Here is a 13,944-nt window from a genome sequence, read left to right on the forward strand (position 1 = left end):
AGATATCGTGCAGGATCGTTCGTCGTTCGTTTAGCAACGATAATAATTGGAAGTGTGTACGTAGCTTTAGTGGCTCTCAATGAATGGCCCAGAAATACATGACTTGAATTACTAATTAAATATGTCTTCTCATTTTCCTGTTAACTTCACTTAAAAGGGAACTCTCGCACTAAAGGATTTTTTTTTTATAACCATGGCAGTCTCAGCCGCAGTCTAGTCCTGGTGAACGGTACACCTTTTTCGGATCTTGTTCACTAAAGCTTCTTGTTGTATGTACGCCACCTCTAAATTGTGATGCGCTGCAATGCATGTCTGTTGACAAGGTGCAGTGGGGTCAATAGCGGTACATCTTACCAACACATATAACGCAATGTGATGACATGCACTATGTTCAGTGTCAGCTCTTTGCAGCTTAGAAACACTTGCTGTGTATTTACATTTAAAGGATGGCAACCTACAAAGAATTTGGTTTAATACAAAGTATTGGCAAAGGAGCTAGGATTTTAGTGCTTCCGTTTTTAAACTTGAAGATAGATTTCTCTGCAATGCCCTTTGTTTTAAAACCCTCAATAAATTCCTATTAAAGTCTTGTTCAGAATTATTTTTACTGCAAAGTCTGGGTACAGGTTCGCTTTATTTCTCATAGGTGATATCTCATGTTTTTTCCATACTGACTCTTGTATAGCCATTGCTTTTCTTCTTTCCTATCTTGCATTCATTGTTTTAATCAGACTCCTATTTCTGCCACATATTACCCTATGTAGTTGCCAGTTTGCTGTCTTTTGATTGATAATGAGATCTTGAGTTGTTTAATGCAGCTGTAATAGTTGGTTTTATTTTTCTTATTTTTTTTTTTTTATAATTGTATTGTTATGCTTTACTTTTGAATTTCTTGTTTCCAGAAGTTAGTCATTTATACCTTTTGGTTTTAGGAGCCATTGACTCTTTTTGTTGTTTATTTTATGAATTCCCATACAGGTCTGTCTTGCAGTCATCTGCTATTTTCAATTCTGGGTGCGAGCGTGGCTGTTCTATTTTTACTTTTCACACATTCTTAGTGGATGCGTAATTCAGTGCATTACCACAGCAGCAGCTTCTCGTTCTCTTCTATTTGTTTCCATAGGCTTTGCAGGGCAGGCAGTCTTCAAAACAATAGTTGGACGGGTGTCAATCTGGCTTCTACTAAAAGTATAATCAGCCATGATGTCTGGAAGCAGTTAACCTGACAAAGACAACAAAAAGTGAGTGCTCCAGTGGAGGACCGCGTTCCCTTCAGTGTGTTTTGCTGTAAGCGTCTTGTGTGCTGAGTAAGCTTTGCCCAGCTTTATATTCCATCCCCTGTGAATTGGCTGCAGCGGTAGCAAAGCACTAGTTCCATTGATCTCAATATGGTTGCATTTTTACTTCCTTGAAGAGTAACTCCACCTGTAAGCTCATTTTAGTAATAATAACACTATGAATACACTGGATACATCAATATAATTGTTTCATGGAACAGTTGGTCAAAAATTGTCCATATACAGGGCTTTTTGCAATGTCAACCAGTTTTTTAAATCACAAACCATAGTACAGATCAGGACAAGATGCTGATTAATATTTTTTGTTGGGCAGAGATATTGGTCTCTCTCTAAGATGACATGTTTATTGTCAAAATCAAATTACAGCTGCACATTGCGTGTACTAAAGACAAATTATTCAGCAGAGAGGTGTGAAATTCAGCAGAAGTACATTAGAGTAATAACATCCCCAGAGAAAACCTGAGCTAAAACTTTATTCATTTACTGTTATATATATATATATATATATATATATATATATATTTACTCTATTTTTTGAACTTGACCACCACTAACGTTAAGCTGCGCATGCAGCTACTTTTTTAAGCTCCTTTTGACTTTTATGGAGATAAAAGCTATTTTATTGAAAACGAAACCCTGTCAACACTGGCACTTACAAATCCGTAGGCAAGTAAAATAGAAAACAGGTATATAATTTAGGTATGGGTTTAGCTGTATGATTTAAGTTTCTCTTTATTCTTATATTGTGAGCCATAATGTAATATATATTATATAGTTATATTTTGGAGAGCGGCAGTACCACAGATGTTTCACTTGTTCTCTGGTGCAACAATTTCCTGCTGTATTTATACATTCAGGTGGGTTGATTTTGCACACTGTAAAGGTTTTTATTTCTTTCTTTGACCCCACTGGGGATTTTTTTTTTCTCGTTCCTGTTTTGTGATGTCTGTGCAAGAAAAAGAGGGTGCAGAAATTGACAGGACAGAAAGCACTGTGCCTTTACCACCTTAAAAATGTGTTTTTGCCAAGATTACAGTTACAAAATGACCCTTTGCTTTTTGTCCTGATTTAAAGGGGAAGAAAATTTCCACTAGAGGCACACAGACCGCAATTAAACCTGGCACATATTATATATTCATTTGTAAGTGGTCTTAATGTTGTCTTCAAATAAATAGAACATTTTGACTGGCATTTGTCTTTATTTTTAAGGTTAGGGTAAAGGGCAATCAAATATTTTTGGGGAAGCCTATGAAATGAAGTGACTTTCACTAGGAGCAAATTGAGATGGCTAGATAACTGGGTCAGAGTTTCCCAAAAATTGAAGATCTTGCTCCTGGTATCCAGAGGAGATTCTGTACCAGGGGTGGTCCAAGAAGAAACAACCAGTGAATTGTTTATGTCTCTGAACAACCTAGGTTTATTGATGTGCTTTGAGGTAGAAGGCTAGACCATCTGGTTTGATCCCACAAGATAGCTACCGTGTCACAAATTACTGGAAAAAATGTAATGCTGGCATATTAGCTTGCTGTGTATGAGGCAGTGTAGCTGCAGACCCCTATGCTGATCCCTGTCAAAAGTGCCTACAAACAACACAAGGGCATCAGAATTGGATGCTGAAGAAAAGAAAGCAGACGGCCTGTTCTATAAATAACATTATTCTTTTGATCATGAGGATAACTGGATGCGTCATTGTCTAGGTTAAGAGATGGCAGCAGGATGCACTATGGTAAGAGGGCAAACAGATGAAGGCACTGTGACTTAAAGGGTCTTCTACCAATGTTGTAGTGCCAGGTACCACTACACCTTTAAAAGGTCTTCTTGACTCTGGGGCCCCAATGGGTCAGAGCTGTTGTGGTAACACAAGGGGAACCTATTAGGCAGGTAACTTTAAAGTTTTTGCGGATCAGTGTATATACCAATAAAAGTATTTTGTTTTAAATATTTGATGCATTCACCAATATACATATTAATCTGCCAGAAATCTTTTAAACAGTAGGTGGGTTATGAACAGAATAGCAGGTGAAATAATAGTAATCTATATATACACATATATTGTTTTAACAGAAGTTGTTGTTCTTTATGATGAAAAATTGTATGTATATAAACAGCCTTGCTTTCATAACCTATAGATTCTTCCTGCTCAGGCATGTTTTGAGAGTGAAAATAATCCATTAACCGCCCTGCTTCCATTATTTTTTTTTTGCCTGGCAGTACAATGTACATATTGTATATTTTCTCCATTCATTATGCATTAGGGCGCCCTCTGCATGAAATCCGAGGCAGCCAAAGCCTCCCTGGAGAACCAGGCTGATTTAACCTGCTTTCCGGTAAACTCCTCATCTATTGCTTTAACTCTTCCATACTCGGGCTTAATGGGTAAATGTTCCACTTTAATGAGCATCAATTGGATATTTCTTTTACCGGCACAGCAAATGCAATAACGTAGGGTAATAAAAAATACATTTGTAAAAATGCTTTGCCAAGGAGAAAAGTTTGGATAGAAAATGTGCCTTTGTCTTGTGGTTTTTTTATAGTCATATGAGAGTTACCTAAGTTCATAAGGCAGAGTCAATGTACCATTACTTTGAATAAAATTAGAAGATGTAAACAGGTTTTGCGGGCGGATGAATTTTTTTTTTCATGCTGATTTAGGAGACAGCTGTGCTTGTGGATCCTGTTGATGCACAAGGTGAACTGGTTCTTTATGATTGCACACAAGAGGTTAAAGGCTGTATTTAATGGTAGAACTGCATCTTTATTTGGGATCCAGGTCCAGAGTGTATTGCAAGGAATGAGTGGGCCAAACACTCCATCTTTTTCCTAGGCCAGGATTTGGAGATGGCTGTGCAGCACCTGCCAAATACCAATAAAAGGGAATTGCAAGGTCAGACTGGTGGATGGAGTTAGAGTCTGAAGCCAGGTGTAGCTCAGGAAAACAGACCAAGGAGAGACCATGAGGAGAGAAAGGCTTGAGGAAATGTGAGTGCTCAGGTGTGGTAAACAAACAGCAGAGTTTTGGAGTTAAGACTGAGACCACAGCAGAAAGCACCCCTGTAGTGGAGGTACACCCTACAAACCCCAGGACTGTTCTTGTGAAGTTTGTCATTATGTTGGGAGTTTTTTTTTCTGCCTATGTTTTGTTGTGTGTACTATGCTATTCACTAATCCAAGTTCTCCCAAATGTATTCCTTTTTTTTTTTTGATATACAGGGTGTCCTAAAAGTCTCTATATACTTTTAATGAATTCCTAAAAAATAAAGAAATCAAGAAATTGACTTTATTCATATTTTTAGCATCAACAAAGGAAATGCTGCACTTTTACTTGTTAGGCTTGCTCCTACATGAGCATGTGGAGGCTTACCTCCACATAAGCACCTCTATTTTCGAAAACTTTCAATCCCCTTCGAACGCAAGCCTCTCTGATGTTTTGCAGCATCTCTTCCCCGACCTCGCTGCAGGCCATACGAATTCTTTCCTCAGGCTGTGACAGGTTACGGGGCTTAGAGGCATATACCTTGCTAGCCATTACACACAAAACCAGCAGCTTTGAAGAGTCTTGCTCATGTTCAAGAATTTCTGCCGGTTTCATTTTCCCTAAATTAGACAGTTGTGGCAGTTAACCCAACCAGAGAAATTAAAGATAAACTCGTTGCTGAACCATAGGTTTTCCTAGAGCTGAGGGTCCTTTTGGTATTGGTGTAGGAGTAATTCACACATTTCCACATGAGCATCATAGACTTCCGCTTGAAGTTTTTGAACAACTGGTATGGGTAGAGCTTTGTCACACTTTAAAGCATCCGCAGGATCCAGCATTTGTTGATGCTGAGTTCCAGTGCAGCTCTCCGGATGGACTTTCCTTGGCTTTGCGTGAATGTCTGCTCCAGGAGTTCAGTGTCATCAGTGGTGGTAGTAGCAGGTCTTTCGCTGCGTGGTTTGTTAAGAAACTATCCTGTGTCAAGAGACTTGCCATCGATAGAGTAAGTTGTGTTATGTGTTGGTAACTCCCATAAAGCTCCCAAACTCGTGCTGATCTGTGTTTTGTATCGTCTCTGTTATTTTTCGCATTATTACAATAACATCATTTTACGTCCTTTGAATTAAAAATCCATTACACACTGACAAGTAAAACTCAAAAGAATAAAGGTTGGAATACATATATATTATATTTGTCAGGACAGTTCACCTATTATTGTAGTCCTAATATTTTTCTATCCAGCTTTATAATACCTGTGTAGGGAAGACAGAGAAATAAACTCTACTGAGGACTACTGTTAGGTGTTCTGATGCTGAAAAACCAATGCAAAACTCCAACCAATTCAATTTGTGTCCTTATAAATATTAGTATACCAAAATAAAATGTCCCCACATAAAATGATAAGGCCAGATTTACCACCTCCCAAAAATACAATACAAGCCAAAAAAAACTCTCAACCACCCAGATAATGGGGTTGAAAAAAGTTGAAAAAAGTAGGGAGCTCCAGTGGTACCAGTCTTGAGTAAAATCAACAAATAAACTTTATTAATACAAAATACATAAAAGAGAAAATTTTACATGTACAACAATGGTTTTGCACAAACCTAATCAATTAAAGTACATAGATACAATGACGTTTTTTGGAGAAGTCCATAGCAAGACAGATGTGTGCTACATGGTTTAAAATCAAATATTTGTTTAAACCCGACGTGTTTCCCAGGATAAACCTGCTTCTTCAGGGGGGAAAAAAATATCACACACTGGTTTTTGTTGCATTATGGTTCAAAGTATGGACTTGTTCTAATCTCTGGTATAAAGCTCAGTGTAGTATAACTGCAGCGAGTCAGCTGGAAAGCATGATTGTGGCTGACTTTTTAGAAGGAATTCATACAAGGCAGCCACATGTTTGCTTAAACAAAATAAAAAGAAGACTTAATCATTGTAATACATAAAGGGCTACTTGCATTAATGCAGGATAGCCCTTTCTCAACCGAAAAGATTGCCATCCGAGGCCACAACTTGTGTGACTTCGGGCTGTTTATAGAAGGTTTTTTCAAAAGCTTTACAAGAAAGACCCATTTAAGTTGTGCAGTCTGATTCTTTGATTTAAATCTAACACATCGGTCAAATACGTATTTCTGTATGATATACAAGGCTGTGTGTTGATTTTTTGTTTCTCTGGGCAATAATTGACAGGACAAGTTTGCAAATCCCTGGTTTTCTAAACAAAGATGGTGTGATTGTTACATTTATTGTAAATGGCAGCCATAGTAATTAAAGCTACCTTGTAGATGTAGAAAAATGATACTACTTTATAAACAGGTATGGAAGTGTCCTTTAGGAATCCATTATCCAGGATCTTCCAAAAGACAGGAAGACAAAGTGGTAAATAATTCATGCTGTCAAGTAATAACACACATTCAGACATGATTACAAGGTGCTTTCTCCTAGGATAATTATGTGAAGCATGGCTAAGCAGTTTAAAGAGCCTAGTAATACTGGATGCAGTGCGGGGAAAACTTCTTTTTTTAGTGCAATTTTTGTAAATTAAATGTGTATATTAACGTTAGATTTACTTTACTTTTATTATCTGATAAATTACATTAATATATTTTTAAATATCATCTAAATTTTATGCAGGATCCCTAAGTGGATATGTACAGAGGTGCTTGAAAGTTTGTGAACCTTTTAAAATGTTCTATTAAATCTTATAAGTAGGTGAAAACCTTGTTAAATGGAATGAAAAGTATTAGATTTGATCATGTATTTATTGAAAAAAAAAAGTAATTCAATAACATTTCTGCATGTGGCAAAAGAAAGTAAATCATGCTCTCTGTATTTGGTGTGACCCCCCTAGTGCTGAAATACCTAAACATTTATAGTAACTGTTGATCAGTCCTGCACCTAGGCATGAAGGAATTTTATCCTATTCCTCCATACAAAACAGATTTAGCTCTTGGATGTTAGTGGGTTTCTTCGCATGAACTGCCTGTTTTATGTCTTTCCACAACATTTCAATTGGATTAGGGTCAGGGCTTTAGGACTTCATTCCAGAATAATACCTTTATTTTTCTTTCACCATTCTTTGGCAGAACAACATGTATGTTTAGGATCATTGTAGTGGTGCATGACCTGCTTTCCTTTGAGATTCCGTTTATAGACAGATGCCTTGACATCTTGCTTCAGTACTTCTGTTATGATCTTTTTATCTTTATGCAAGCAATTTGATGGCTCTTAAAAGTGGTATTTAAATATCTATGTCTTGATGGGTGGATGGCAGATCTAATGGACTGAGGAATCCTCGGGAACCTGCATTTACATCCAGACCACCCTAAGTGATACCCACATGTGATGCTGAGCCTCCATGATAGAAAAGGGCTAAACTTTAAATAAATAACTATAAAGCCAGTCCTGGTAGACTTCCGAAAAGGCAAACCTTTTGGGAAGTAAAGCATGTTTAGGTGCCTTTTAAAGGTTGCCAGAGGTTCCTTGATCAATTAACATTTTCTCTCTCTCAATAACCACCAACATTAATGATCTTTGTGGCTGTCTATAGGGGAAGACCCATTGCATAAAGTGGGGGCTACTTTCACCAGTGATATATTGGGCCACTGCACTTGCCACCCCATTTCCCATTGACTGAATAAAAGGAGGCACTGGGAACAAGACAGCGCACAACAATTTTCATTGTATTTATTTTCTGTTAATATTATGTGTTATTTTAGGTCTAATATTGAACATATTTGTGTTATTTCTACATATAGAATAAGGGACATTACAAAATGATCTGTTTTTGGTGGTCCGAAATTTATTACAAAAATTATATATATTATATAACTAAAATTTTGGCAGACAGCTTACTGTCTTGTAGACATCCCGTCTCTGTAGAATTATTTGTAGTATCTGTACAGTACTGATATTGTCTCACTGGACATGTGTTAGTAAAGTTGTTTGTGTGAACATGTTTCTGGTGTGTCAGTTTAGCAGTGATTCTGCCTCTGCAGACATGATTTTCACATTTTAGTACAGTACCTGCACTTTGTAGATGGACATGTTTCTCAATATAGTACTTATGTTGTTTAAATCCTATTTGTGCACAACACTGGGTTCTGCTTTATTTACCACATGACAATATGTTTCTAACTTGCCACTTCAAGGCACTGTCTTATTGTTTACCTATTTGCCTACTTGAGCCTTGCTTTCTCTACTGTCAGTATCACCCTTGCTTGCCATTCCTTGTACCAAACAGCCTCCTGTATGTATTTTAGGGAAAAAGAGAGAATATTTGTAAAGTCCAATAAATCTATAGCTATGCTACCGTGGTCATAGAAAGGGCACCTTTGGGCCCTCTGGAACAAGGGACACAATCCCACCTTTATGACCCCTGTTCCCACCCTACTGCAAAGAACATTTGGAGATCAAAGTGCTGTGGTAAGAAATCATAAACCATTTTCATCGTCTTTACTCGGCTTAATCAAACTGACACACTATTGATTCTTGATAGTGAAGGAACCTCTCAGCTTCTTGAATGTATAAAGATCCTTTCAGGGAGAAGACATTTTTATTTCTGTGATGGGTGAATACGTCACTTATACACTGCTGTCTCTATTTTGTATTTTTAAAGCTGATTTTACACATTTTGTCTGTTGTACTCTCAAAGGATTCTTACAGCAGCACCCAGAGCTGGTGTACAATATGTCCCAGAACTGAACATTCCTACTGTTTTCATGCTTTTAAACTCTGTTCTTTAAAAATCTACCAGTCAAACAACGTCAGAGACACCTCAAACTGATGACAAAAGCCCACAGCAAGTCGACAAAAGCTCGATGACTGCAAATTGTCATAAGACTTCGGATCCATCTAGCATAGATCATTAATGTAAAAGCGGAATTATAATTTCGCATACAAACGTTGTGAGCAGGAAGGATTCTTATTGCAGAACGGACAGGTGATGTTCTTTCTACAATAAAACATACTTTCCTGCCTAGTCACAATTTATTTTTTTGCATATGTGCAGCTCAGTGTAGGATGCCGAGATATGTCGCGTATCTGGTAAGCAGCAGTCCATCATTCTGGCCTGGTCAAGTCATATTGCTGAAGTTCCGACAGCCAGAAGAAGACTGGATGCAGATGGCAGCACTCGCAATGAACTGAGGACAGGTGAGTTTAATAGGCCAGAAAGTCAGTTTATTATTAAAAGTCCTTATCTGCTCTAAGTTTTGTGGCATAGGGCATTGCAGCAGGCATCAATGATGATTTTGTCTGTGTGCTAACGCTCTTTCATAGACAATTTACTCATGTTAGATGGATCAAGATCACATAGGAGAGAGGTCAACTACCTTGCTATTCAGTCAGATGGGAGTCTCTATCACATGAAAGGTCAGAGTATAACTTATATTTAGGCTTCCTAATATTATTTAGTGATTTGTTGGATAATCGGAGGCTGTTGAGTAGAGTTGTTCTTTTTTTTGTATTTCTCACCCCCAAATTTACCTATCGAGCCTCAAACAAACTTAGAAAAAAGTGTGGGTTTTACACTCCAGTCACCCAACCCATCCATATAAATATAAAATCATACATAATGTATTTGTTAAGAACTTCTATTGATTAAAATTTATTTATATCATTTTAGACGATCATTTCTTTGTTGTGTTCTTTGTATGAAATGTATGTCAAAGAATTCTTGTTTTTTCTTTATTTTTTCTGCAACCAAGAGTGTATTTTAATATATTTTGTGGTTTTTTTTTTATTATTTCAGATCCCTCATAAGAAAACCTTGACTGTAATAACTGTACATTGCCTGTGCCTGAAGGAAATCTACACCAGAGCATGATGGAATGTAAGATTCCACCATACAGCATGTTACCTGCTTGAAGCATTTCTTCATGCATATCTTTCAAAGCCTAATGAAAGTAAGTGCAAGCTGCATTATGAATGCCTTTAATCAGCTCCAAAGTCATTCATTGCTGCCATGACTAACAGCATCAAGGGACCTCATTTTGTTCCAGCTGATTGTGAACAGTTGCTATCTGCTCTTTAAAGTCGATACACTTTGCAGAGGCTCCAAGTGCTGGGGTTTAATCTGCTGGCAGCTGAATGGGCATTATGGCTAGTGAGTAATAAAGGAAGTTTGTACTAATCTGTCATTGTTAATGCAGCTGCAGAAGATTACTGACATTAAATGGTTATTGCACCATGGGGGTATATGAAAATTGTGCAGAAAACTTTTACTGTGTGGTTGCATAATTTCAGAAATAAGGATGTTTTGTTCATGCAATAGTTATACTAAAAAAAAAAATAAACACATTTTTTCCGGTAATATATTCCTTAATTTTTTTTTGCAAGCAAGAATTACAGAATCCTTGATTGATGTTTTTTACTCAGTGTATTACATTTATTAATACACTTTTAGAGTACTGTATTGGGGTTACTGTGTTGGCCAGGTTTATTGAAGACGGAAAAATGGTAGTGCATCCAGGGATTGCAGACTTGACGAACAATGTTACCAGTAGAGAAAGTAAATGGAATTCTGGGATGCATCACATCAGGTTTCACAATCAGGGAAACGTTTTAACTATCTTGTTCAACTATCGTGTGCCAAAGGTGGATAAGAGTATCGGTAAAATAACATCCCAGCTAGTAGTGAACAAAAGAAAAACGGGTTTCTGCAGGACATTAGGAGGACCAGTACAGCGAAGTGTTTGGCATGGACAAGAGGACCAATAAATAGAGAGTGCTGGAGAAGGACAATATAAACAGTAAAAAGAGGTGCTGAAGGTAGACGAGAGGACCAGTACATAGAGCTAAGAGATCAACAATACAGATGGGCACTTCAAATGAATGGAGAGGACCAATTTGGGGGGCATTGGAAGCAGATGAGAACAGTACAGGGGCTCTTGAGGTCAATAACAGGAACAGTAAAGATCTTGCTAGATATACTTTAGTTTTTAACTATATACAAAGTTTTATATAAATATTTTAAAGAATTGGGGTTTGGTTGCTTCCCACATTACTTGTGTGTGTTTTAGTATACAGGAAATTTTTATTAGAAATAGTATATGACACACAGAAAGAAAATACAGTATATTTTCTTGAAAAAATCTTTTAATGCCATAACAAGTGATCCATGAACATTTTTTTTATCTCCTTTATTTCTTACACGTGTTTAGCAAAGAATCATTTTGATTACCTATGTGACAATTGTTTTAGTTACATAGAACTGTTTATTACGTTGTCCTTTGGGGAGTATAAAATGAATTTGTTCTGACAGGTCAGCTGAAGTGGATGTGAGCTCAGATGGTGGGTCTATTAGGATTGTCTGCATCCCATTACATATCAAACAGTCCCTTATGACATATTTTCAAGATGTGCACCCAACTAATTATGCGTCTTCATGCTGTTAGTGCCAGATCCTGGAACAAGAACATCTGTTTTCTTTTTCTGAGGATTGACACATTAAGCATTGCTGAAAATGTCTTCTGCTAATATTTTAATTTCATGGGGGAAACTTGTAGGAGTAGGATTCCAGCCAAAAAAGTTATGTTTGCAATATAAATGGAAATGTATTTTCTTTAAATTGTGTAAAATATGTGTTATTAAACCAGTAATTGCATTTGCTTTTTAACTAGTATCAGTGTAAATGGGCTTTTATTATAGAATGAACTTAACTTTATATAGCAAGCTTTAGGATAATGGAGATAATTATAATACATACATTCATAGCTAATGCTTATTTTATGGTTTAACTCCAAACTCCAGACAAATCTAAAATATATTAAAAATTCCGGCTAGGTAAAATTGCATGTTTTTGTGTATAAAATTACCTAATGCTGTTCCAGTTTTAGCCTTTTGTAATATTCTGCAGAACAGCATGAAAATTGGGAGAGAAAGGGGCATTGCTATTAGCAAACTGGGTTTTTTTGCACAGTGCTGTCAGTCAACAGCTCGTATGTGTCTGCAAGAGAGAAAGCTGTTTCTCTATCATTGTCCAGTCACAGTCTTTACTGTTTACCTACAGTAGAAAAAAATTAGATCAGATCACCAAATCATCTATGCTGTCAGACGTGTGTTAAAGAGGAACTAAACTAAAAACTACCAAACAAAAAAAAAATATACCTACTTTAAATCCCGCAGGGCAGTCTGCTGCTGCTGTCCCAGAGCCGGCACTTTCTTTATGCAAAAAGGCTCCTTTTGCGCCTGCCCGAGATGCTCGGGCGAGTGCAGAAGGAGCACCCAAGAGACTCCCAGGATGCGTGACATAGATATCCCGGGAGGCTTTGCCTCCCATTCAATAGGGGGGCGGTGAATCACATTTTCTAGGGTGTTGCACTTATAAAATGAAAATAAAACAAACAACAAAATTTTTACCTTACATAAAATGGTTGTCTACCCTTTTATGTAAAGTAAAATTTCTGAGTTTAGGTATGCTTTAAGTTCAGAAAACTGTGTGAGCAGAAATAGAAAATAACAATTTGTTTGGTAGATTTAGCAGTTTATGTGTATGTATTTTATTTGTATTTAGCCTGCAGCCCTGATTAGTAACCCCAAGATAAGCTTTCTGAAATTATTTTTTTTGAATACTATGCAAATGTACATTACATGCGTAATACAGTGTATCTCTGCAGTATCTTCTGTATAGCATGTACAGTTTTTGATTGTGTTTGTATGAATCGTTTAAAAATGGCATAAGATTAATGAGTATTGTATAGGGATGTAGCCTGGTTTCATATGCTATTCAGCATAGCAGCCTGAAATTTGAATTTGTACATTATCGTAATTGTTTGGGATAGTGCCAAGTGGTCAGAGTTCTGTGGGATCCTAAAGTTCCTCCAGAAGTTGAAGGGGTTCTTTTTTTGTAAATGTTTTTGTATTTGTAAATAAATAATTCTGATCACAAATCAAAGGGGGCGTTCTAACCACTGGCAGCCAATGCAATTAGCATTTTCCTATTTTTTAATTATAGCAGGAATTCCCCAACACCTGAATTTTAGAAGGTTTAGAGGGATTTAGTGGGTTCCTCAGGAGTAAAAACGTTAAGAAATGCTTCCTTAGGTCCAGTGCATTTCACTACGTATTCAAAAAATGGAATCTTTTTTTTTCAGGTTTTAAAAGTAAAAGTACAATATACAAATTATAATGTAAAATCTTTGACAAAATGACTATAATATTACTTTAACACAAAACTTGATTATAAACAACATTTTTAGTTTCACCTCCGGGCGCAATAATAAATAAATTCTTGGGCGAACCCACCCCTTGAGCAAGCAACATAAAGTTGTCCGTGGGAGAAACAGGGCGATCTCAAATACACTCCACAGTACATACTAGTCTGGCCCTGTGACTTGTTGATTGTGATAGAGAATGCAGGTCTCACTGGAATTTGTAATATCTTAAATTGAAAAGCGAGATTCGTAGGAATGAGTGGTATCCGTGGCATAGAAACTGTTTCACCCTCTCCTTTTCCTGTTAGTGATAGTGGCTTCAACTATTTTGGCTGGATCTCATCAGCCCATGTTGACTTTGGGATGACGGGCAGAGTTTGATGAAAGTTTCCACAGAGGAATACCAGAGCTCCTCCTATCAGCTTGTCATTTCCTCTCTGATCTCTTGTGAAGTGAAGGGCTTTGAGAGCTTTTTTGTGAGCCATGGGATGAATGATCGTCTGGCTCTTTC

At 37.0% G+C, this 13,944-nt stretch overlaps 1 protein-coding gene across 1 annotated transcript in view; it reads left to right on the plus strand.

The window, feature by feature from the left end:
• Positions 1-709: 709 nt before the first annotated feature.
• Positions 710-13,944, plus strand: part of LOC140324410 (OTU domain-containing protein 7A-like) — a gene marked incomplete at its 3' end in the record, with an annotated part of 41,390 nt that continues 28,155 nt past the window's right edge. Inside the window, 2 exon segments of the mRNA XM_072402281.1 lie at positions 710-1,241; positions 10,031-10,184.

This window comes from Pyxicephalus adspersus, chromosome 2 (assembly GCF_032062135.1).
Source record: "Pyxicephalus adspersus chromosome 2, UCB_Pads_2.0, whole genome shotgun sequence".
Taxonomy (NCBI): domain Eukaryota; kingdom Metazoa; phylum Chordata; class Amphibia; order Anura; family Pyxicephalidae; genus Pyxicephalus; species Pyxicephalus adspersus.